Below are 8,731 nucleotides of genomic sequence, written 5' to 3' on the forward strand. Positions count from 1 at the left end.
TCTCAGCGCGGTTCCCTCCCCAGTTCCGGCCCCCCCCTCGCCGCTCGGACTGGCCGCTCCAGCGGCTCTGGCGTTGTCGGAGGCTCTGTCCTCCGTGTCGGCGTCAGAGACTGCCATGGCACCGGCGGCTGGTTCGAGCCCGGACCGTCCCGGACCGGCTGCCCCAGCAGCTGCCCCGGCCGGGGGTCTCTCCTTCGGTGGAGCGGGGGCTGCCCGCCAGCTGACTCTTGCGGCAGCCCGGCTGCCGGCTTTCAAGCTCGGTGGTTTGGGGGGTGGTGTTTCGGTTGCTGTCCCATGGAGGCTGCCGCCTCTCCTGCGTCCTAGTGGCAGGGGGGGGCAGGTGCATCCCGAGAGCCCTGCCTCTGATCCCCAGCCCGAAGGGGATGGGGATGGTGATGCCACGGGGCGGATGAGAGACAAACCCGATGCAGTGCAGGGGAAGATGGCACAGCTGGAGGAGACCATAGCTGGTTTGCTGTGGGGAACAAACATCTCCAGACCCCAGATGGGATTGCTGGGGAAGGCTTCTATTTCCTCACTGCTGGCATGCCTCAGTGGTTTTGGGGAAAGGAAGCATCTCACTACCCGTGCTGCCACTGTGCTGGCAGCAGGGTTCAGGCCTGCGGGAATGCAGAGCCTCTGTCATGGGTTTGGCCTGGGTCCTTGGGCTCAGGAGGTTGCTGGGCCAGGGCCATCACTTGGCCTCCTGATGTTTCTGGGGGTTGTGGTCTATCCGACAGGCCCTGGTCCCCCTTTGTGAGCCAGTTTTGGGGTTCCTGGTCCAGCATGGGACAGGGCCCCCAGGGCCTTTACTTCTCTGGCACTGCTCTGCTCGGCTGCTGCTCTTTTGCTTCTCGATTAAAAAAAAAAAAAAAAAAAAAAAAAAAAAAAAAAAAAAAAAAAAAAAAATTTAAATTAAATAAAAAAGATTGAAAATAGCGGGCAGCAGCTCTGAAGCACTGAAGCATTGAAGGGCCAGAAAAGGACATTCCAAAGTTGTTCAAATTGTTTGAAATTGTTTGAAATTGTTGTAAGACTGTCAGTGGGTTTTTGATAACTATTGATGGGATTCTTTTTGCAGCAAGTTTGTTTTCAGGACCGAAAAGGACTCTCAGATGTCCAAAAGAAACAACTTCAGCTGATGGACTGTTCCTGAAACTCAGCTGCATGGACTTGAATTTTCTTTGCATTGTTTTTTGCATTTTCTTAGATTGTAGGATTGTTTTTAGTGATTTGTTAGTATTGTATATTTTACAGGTGAAGAAATTTCCTGTTCATTCCACATCAGCATTTTTCTTTTATTTTATACAATTTAGAAAGGTGAGATGTCGCAGACATTTTTACACAGAAATCCTTTCTTTCAGATTTCTGTATCTTCTGGGAAGCAACGGGCCCCAGAAGACAAGGTAAACAATTGTTATCAGCTGCTGTGGAATGCAACAGGGGCCTCTGTCATTGGTCTCATGTGCATGTTTATAATTAAGGGCCAATCATCAGTGCAAGCTAGGGAACTGAGTCCCTGGACACAACTTTGTTTGAGATTCTTTCTTTTCTATTCTTAGCTTAGCAAGCATCTGCAACTTCTCTCTTTATTCTATTTAGTATAGTCATAATGTATTTTATATCATATATCAATAAATCCAGCCTTCTGATCAAGCAACAAGATTCACCGTCTCTCTCTCACCAGCAGCGACCCACTCAGGCGCTGTAACAATTACCTGAGGCGGCTGGCCTGGGCCTTCCAGACAGGGAAAAAGAATTTGAATTACAGGTGGATAACAAACAGTCTTGCCAAAGGAGTTCTTGTGCTAAAATATTTAACCCTATATAGGATCTCCTACAGTTCAAGTCTGGCATCAAGTTAAAGATCTGACAACCAAAAGAGCCTCTAAATGGATGAGCAGGGCTCGGTTATTACAGTATGAAACTTGTTCAATGGCACAGGAGGATTTAGAACTGAGGACAGGGCAAGGGTTTAACCCAGCCTCCTGTTTGAACAGCCTGGAGAGGGGCTGGCAAGGAACCCAGGACTGCACTCAAGGGACAGAGCTCCAGACCCAGGCTGGGACAGATTGATGGGACATTGCCTGGCCTGAGGGAGAAAATGTGTTTGTGGATGGCTCTGCAAGGGCAGCAGAAGGGAAAAGAGCAACAAGACAGGCTGTTATTAAGGAAGGGGAATCAGACACAGTGCAGGTCACCGCAGTGCTGCAAAATGTACAGATTTCGGTTCTTTTACACCTTATTTCTCTACTCAGGCTTGGTTTTCTTTGCCTTGGGGAAAGGAATTTTAAAGCTTTTATTTAAGGGCTGCTACACCACTCAATGGAGATGAGTTCAACATCCCAACAGACTGGGAACAGCCCAAAAGACACCCACAGAGATAACGACCAGCAACAAAACATCAACATTGCCCAGCAGTAAACACAACCAACAGCTACCCCAAACACTGCCCCCGGCAGAGCTGGAGACACCTGGGCTGGAAAAGGCTGAGAAGGAAATCCAGGAGTGTGGAGACCGAATTCACATCAGAGGGGAAGGAATCCGGGTCCAACAGGAAACCAAATACTAAAAACTAACACAACTTGGAAGCAATGAACATTAAAGCAGTGGATTTAGATTGGTTCGGACTACACAAAGTTTAGGAAAAATCCAGTAAAACACACATGGCATGGAATGATTTTCTCTGCACAGCCGGGCTATTTGTGAAAGAATTGGCTTCTATTGCACATCCAGGCCAGATCCAAGGAATGCCTTGACTCTCTAACACTAAAGAGACTCTTGGAGAGTTTTTGTTTTCCCTGCAGTTTCAGTGATAAGATAACAACATGATAATAATTTTTTATAAAAATTCCCACTTTATATTGTCAGGTGGGTTTGGGACAGAAGTGTGAGAATCAAGTTTTGGTCTGGGTTTTTCAATATCCGCCTTTATGGTGCATTTGTAGAACTGAAGAGCTTTAACCGTAATACTTTGGACTTGCAAATAGCTAATCCTTTTTTTAAAAAACAGCAGATTCTGGGGGGGCCACATGTTACTCACCTGATGGCTGCCCTGGAAGAGAAGCTTCATTCCAGGCAGCCTCCAGAGGAACTTTAGAAATGCAAATGAACACTGCTGGGCAAAGTGTGGACAATGCACCTGGGTCTCTCTTGCCTGGGGCAGGAATTGGGCTGATTCCCTCTGCCCCTCACCCCAAGCTCTGCCTGCTTGCACTGATGAAATTTGCACAGCTCAAGGCAGAGCCCAGGGGGAGGATATCTGACCCTGCAACAGAAACGGGTGAAGCTGCAAAGGGAAACAGCACATGGAGAACGTTGGGAAAACTTCACTATAAATATGTGGGGGGAATCATCCCTCTACCCACTCCAACATGTGCTGTCACTCTCTGTGTTATATAGGGTATATTAGGGCACTGGGGAATTTTGCTACCAAATATTTAGGGAAATCAGTTGGGAATCCAAGGATTTGATGATTTAGTTAGAGAAAAGCAGTCAATTGATGCAGCCCTGGCTGGAGAGAGCGCCCAAAAATGGGGAAAAGATGAACGGCCAGCAGAACAAATCCTACAACACCTTGGACCAGCCCCTGGGAACCCAAACCAATTCATATCAGGAGCCACAGAACCCATTTCTCATTTCAATGGCATCATTAGATTACAAGCTGTCCTCGCAATAATAACCAACCAGACAGCTCCAGCTCCTGACCTTCCTGCTGACCAATCCAATGAAATGAGGAACACACCATTTAACCACGGGATGGGATCGTATTACGTTTTAGCAGAAAAAAGGGGAGTTTGTGGAAAATTAAATGACTCAAACTGCTGTTGGCAAAGAGATGACAAAGGAAAAGTGGTGAAACAGATAACAAAGGAAGTAAGAAAGCACCTCATGTTCCAGCCCAAACGTGGAAAGGATGGAAATGGGACACGGTTTTGTGGTTCCCTGGCAGACCATGGGTTAAACGAATGCTGTTTCTCCTCGGATGTGCTACGGGAACTCTTATCTTTTTACCATGCTCCGCACTTGAGAGTGCAGCTCGTTCAGCAGCTGAGTGAGGGGTCAGGGATTTGTAGATAAGGAAGCAAAGGGCGAAACCAGCAGCTTCAATAAATGTTACTAATTAACATGGACTGCTGCGCACAGAAAGTCCCACTAAATTCCTGAACTTCCAGAAGAACAAAGACTTAACAGAGCCGTGAATACCGGCGGTTATACGAAAGTGGGGATGCACATTAACGAGGACATGCAGTTACCGGATCGGGAGGTCTGAACCTTCCAAGCACCTCAGCCAGGGGGCAAAGGGAGAGGGAGATGAGGCCGCGAAAATGAGGATAAAAAGGAGGCTGCGAACTACAACAAGGGCAGAGAGCGCACGGCAAATGCCCCTCGGCCTCTCCCTCTGCTCAGCAATAAAGTCACTTTTACAGGACTCCTCTACCTCCTCTGCGCACAGAAACCTCCGGCCACGGGAATTTCCCCGCACAGCCCCGGGCACGGGGCAGCCCCCTCTGTCCCAGCCACAGCAACCGGGCCGAGCCAGCGCTGCTCCGCCAGCGGCTCCTGCCGAGGCAGCGGCCGCAAGGAGACCGCGGGCAGCCGCTCCCGCAGCGCCCTCACGCCAGCGGCAACACGGGCCGGACACGGCACAACGAACCCGCCCAAGCCCCCTGCCGCCCCCGAGGCCCGCAGCCAGCCCCGAGCCCCCGCACAACCCAGCGCGGCTCCCACTTGCGCGGCGGCCGCCTCCGAGCTCCGCCGCCGCCTCACCGCGCTCCGGCCGCTGCCGCCGCTCCCGAGACCGCACACACGCTCCGAAAATGGCGCCGCTGCCCAGCCACGGCCGCCCTCGGCCCGCCGACGGCGCCCTGCTCCGCCCCGCTCCCACCAATCAGCGCGCAACAACCACGACTGACGGCACCATCGCCCAATCGCAGCCAGGGGCGGGCTCTGCACACGGCACAGCCCCGCCCCGCGCCCCCCGGGCTGCGTGAGGGCAATGCTGGATAGCAGGAGGGGGGATGGAGCAGGAGGAGCATGTGTTGCTGCCCGCGGATCCCGCAGTGCCCGGTGCGGGACGAGCTCCGTGCCTCGCTCCAGCTCCACCTCCCGTTGGAGGATCCGCGCTGGATAATCCCGGGTGACCCCCAGGGTCAGAGCCCCCCGTGTTGGGAACACTCCTGGCTGCGGGTTCCACATCTTCCTGGCCCCCCCGTGGACACCTCGATGAAGGCCGGGGGATCCCCGCTACTTTTCCTGTTTCTGCTCCTCTCCTCATCTCCCCCTCCTCTTCCTCCCGCCTCTCCTCTCCCGGTTCAATCGCTCCTCCCGCTCCTCCTCCCGCCTCCTTCCCCTCATCTCTCTCTGACGTCCCCCCCTCCTTCCTCCTTCCTCCTTCTTCCCTCTTCCCTCTTCTCCTTCCTCCTCCTCCTCCTCGTCCCGCTCCTCCCGGGCCCAGCCCCCACCCTTTGTCCCCCTCCCTTTCCCCAAATCCGTCCCATCGCCCCCCCAAACCCCTCCCCATCGCCCCCCAAAAAACGGGCCCGGGGCCAAATGGGAAGCTTTATTGGGAGCACTGGGGGCAGGCACTGGGCGGGGGCAGAGCGCCAGCGGGGCTGGGGGGGACACGGGACCCCCCAAAATCAGCGGAGCGGGGACGGAGCGGGGGGTCCCGGCCGGGCCCGAGCCCACGGGGAGGGGCTGCGGCCGCCGCCGGCTCAGGAGCTCTGTGGGCACAGAAAAGGGGGTGACACCGGGCTGGGGGCCCGGCGGGAGCGCACACGCTCCGCCACGGCGGGGACGCCACCCCCGGCACCCGCCCTGACCTTCTTGCGCAGGGAGAAGCCGAGCCCCAGCGCCAGGAAGACGAAGCCTAAGACGAAGCCCCCGATGCCCGTCAGCATCTTGCTGCGGGCGGCGTCCGGCGGCATCTCTGGGGGTCCGCAGGGCTCAGCAGCCCCAAAACCTCTCACCGACACCCCGAGCCCCTCCCAGCGCCCTCCCTGTGTCCCTCAGCCCAGCCAGGACCCCCTGAAACCTCCCCCCGATCCCTTTTTGTCCTGGCCAGGAGCCACCAAAGCCCCTCCCGTCCCTCTCAGCATCCCACAGCCCCCTCCCAGGTGCCCCCCAGCGCCCCAGGACCCCCAAAGCCTCTCGCAGTCCCTTGGCAGCCCCAGCAGGACTCAGCCAGAGCCCTCCCAGGCTGTGCCCAGCACAACCGAGCTCATGGCAAGCCCCGCTTTGCCATCGCCGATCTCCTTCCAGCCCCTCGGGGCTCACTGCGATGCCTCCCAGTCACACCCAGCACCCCCAAACTCCCTCCCAGTGCCCACCACGACCCCTTCAACTCCATCTCACCCTCCGCAGCATCCCCCAAACCCCTTCCCAGCCCTTGCCCAGCCCCCAGCCCCTCTCCCACTTCCATCCCGGCTCTCTCCAGCTCCCTCCCAGTGGCTCCCAGCACAGCCCAGTGGCTCTGCCAGCGCCCCCAGGGGCTCCCCCGTACCCCAGTGCCGCCTCAGGGGCTGCTCCAGGCTGACGTGCTCCACCTGGCAGCTGTAGCTGAGCCCGCGCCGGGGCGGCGTTTCCAGCAGCACCAGCAGCTGGTAGGTCCAGTCCCCATTGGCGACCACGTTGGTGGCCACCACGTGCTCCGAGAGCTCCTGCTGGCCCTGGAACCACCTCACCTGGATGGCAGCAGGGTAGAAATCCATCACGGAGCAGAGCAGGCGGCCGGGACCGGGCTGGGAGATCGAGGGGGGCACCAGCGAGATGGACACGCTGGGGGGCACTGGGAGAGACAGAGAGAGTGGGGACACACTGGGATCAGCTGGGGGGCACTGGGAGAGAGAGGGGAGGGCTGGGCTGGGCTGGAGAGGGACTGGGAATGGACTGGGAAGGACTGCTGAGGGATTGGGAGGGACTGGGAATGGACTGGAATGGACTCGGAGTGACAGGGAATGGATTGTGGAATGTGGTGGGAGGGACTGGGGATGGGCTCGGATGGATTGGGAATGTGCTGGGAGGGAGTGGGAGAGACTGGGAGGGAGTTGGGTGACACAGAGAGATGGGAAGGAATGGGGGAACTGGGAGAGAGGGTGGAGGTCTATGAGTGAACTGTGAATGAACTGGGAAGAGACTGGGAATGGACTGGGAGAGACTGGGGAGGAACTGGGCATGGTCTTGGAGGGACTGGAATGGCACTGGGAGGGATCTTGGTGGCACTGGGAGGAACTGGGAATGAAGTACGCGGCACTGGGAGGCCGAGTCCGGCGCGAGGCACTCCGTGCTGCGGGTCTGCCTGGCAACAGATGAGTCATGAACAGGATGCGATCTCATTGGTTGTCAAGCGTCAACTTTACGGGTCGCTGAAATGGACGCGCGGGAGGGCACTGGGAGGGACTGGAGACCCCGGGGGTCGGCACAAGGAGGGCTGAGGGCTCTGGGCCGATGCCCAGGGAGATTTTGAGGGGCTCCAGGGTCACTGGCAGGGCAGGCCCCGAGGGGACACGCTCTCCCTCGCGCTCACCTCGGCGCTCCGTGATGAACGGGGTAAAATTCTTGTACCAGCATCGGCAGAACCAGTCCACCGCAGTCCGTCTGTCCTCCATGAATACCGCGTTGCTGTTCCAGCGCTTGGCCAACTTCTCCCCATAGGGGGTGAACCCCACAAAGTGCCGGACGTCGCTGTCGAACATTATGAACTGATCCCGGTTGTAGATGGATCTCTGGACGTACCTCACCTTCTCCGTGCCGTTAATGAAGTAACACTCGGACTTTGTCATCCTCTGGAACACCCCTGTGTGTGTAGGACACAGGTCAGGGGGTGCCAACCCACCACCCTCTCCCAGCATTCCCAGAGCTCCGGGCCCACCCCGGATCCCCACTCCGCACCCCCTGTGCCCCACGGCCGCCATGGGACCCTCCTGCCCGCGCTGCCGCTTCCTCTTTGCAGCCCTTCCCCCATTTCCCCTTCCACATCCTCTCCGCTCCCACCTCCGGCCGCTCCCCAAATCACTTTGGGGTCCCACTTCCCCATTTTCCCACAAATTCCCCAATCCCCAGGCCCCTTCAGCTCAGATATGGTGTCCCACCTCCGCTTTTGCCCCCTTCCCACCCTCTCCCACCGCTCGCTCTCCTCCCCCCACACCTCAGTCCCTCCCGCTCTCCTTTGGCGGTCCCCTCTTTCTCCCCCTCCATTCCGGCCTCCCCACTTCGCTCCTTTTCCCCCTTCTCCTCCCCCGTCCCAGCGCCTCCCGCCCCCCGCTCACCCGAGAGCTCCGCGCCCGCAGCCGGGGGGGCTCCCAGCACCACCAGTGCCACCAGCAGGGCCCCAGCTGCCGCCCCTCGCCCCATGGCCGGGGCCGGGCAGGGAGCAGCAGCCCCAAAGCAGCCGCGCTGCGCTGGGAGCGCCAGTCCGGAGCAGGGCGGGCTCGGCAGCGCCGCGCGCTCTCATTGGCTGCCGCCGCTTCTGGGCAGCGATCGGCCACGGGCTCTGCCCGGCAACCGATGAGGCAATCCAACGTTCCTAGTTCTCATTGGCTAAGCCTCCTCCTGCCTGCGCTGCCATTGGCTGAGGCCTTTCCGGGACGCTGCAGCCCCGGGCTGGGTGATTTTTGGGCAGGGGGAACCTTGGGGCGCTGGGCAGGTGGGAGCTCAGGTGAGCCCAGCAATGCGGGCCCAGGTGCGCGGCATCTCAGGGCTGCCCGTGGCGAGCGGTGACGCTGGCCCG

The 8,731-nt window shown here is 57.8% G+C and overlaps 1 pseudogene; it reads left to right on the top strand.

Annotated features, from left to right (window-relative positions):
• The window catches only part of LOC128945566 (zinc finger protein 208-like), a 200,177-nt pseudogene that overhangs the window by 31,043 nt on the left and 160,403 nt on the right, over positions 1-8,731 (top strand).

This window comes from Melozone crissalis, unplaced genomic scaffold, assembly GCF_028551555.1.
Source record: "Melozone crissalis strain CALT ecotype California unplaced genomic scaffold, PUWL_Pcris_2 ptg000066l_1, whole genome shotgun sequence".
Classification (NCBI taxonomy): Eukaryota; Metazoa; Chordata; class Aves; order Passeriformes; family Passerellidae; genus Melozone; species Melozone crissalis.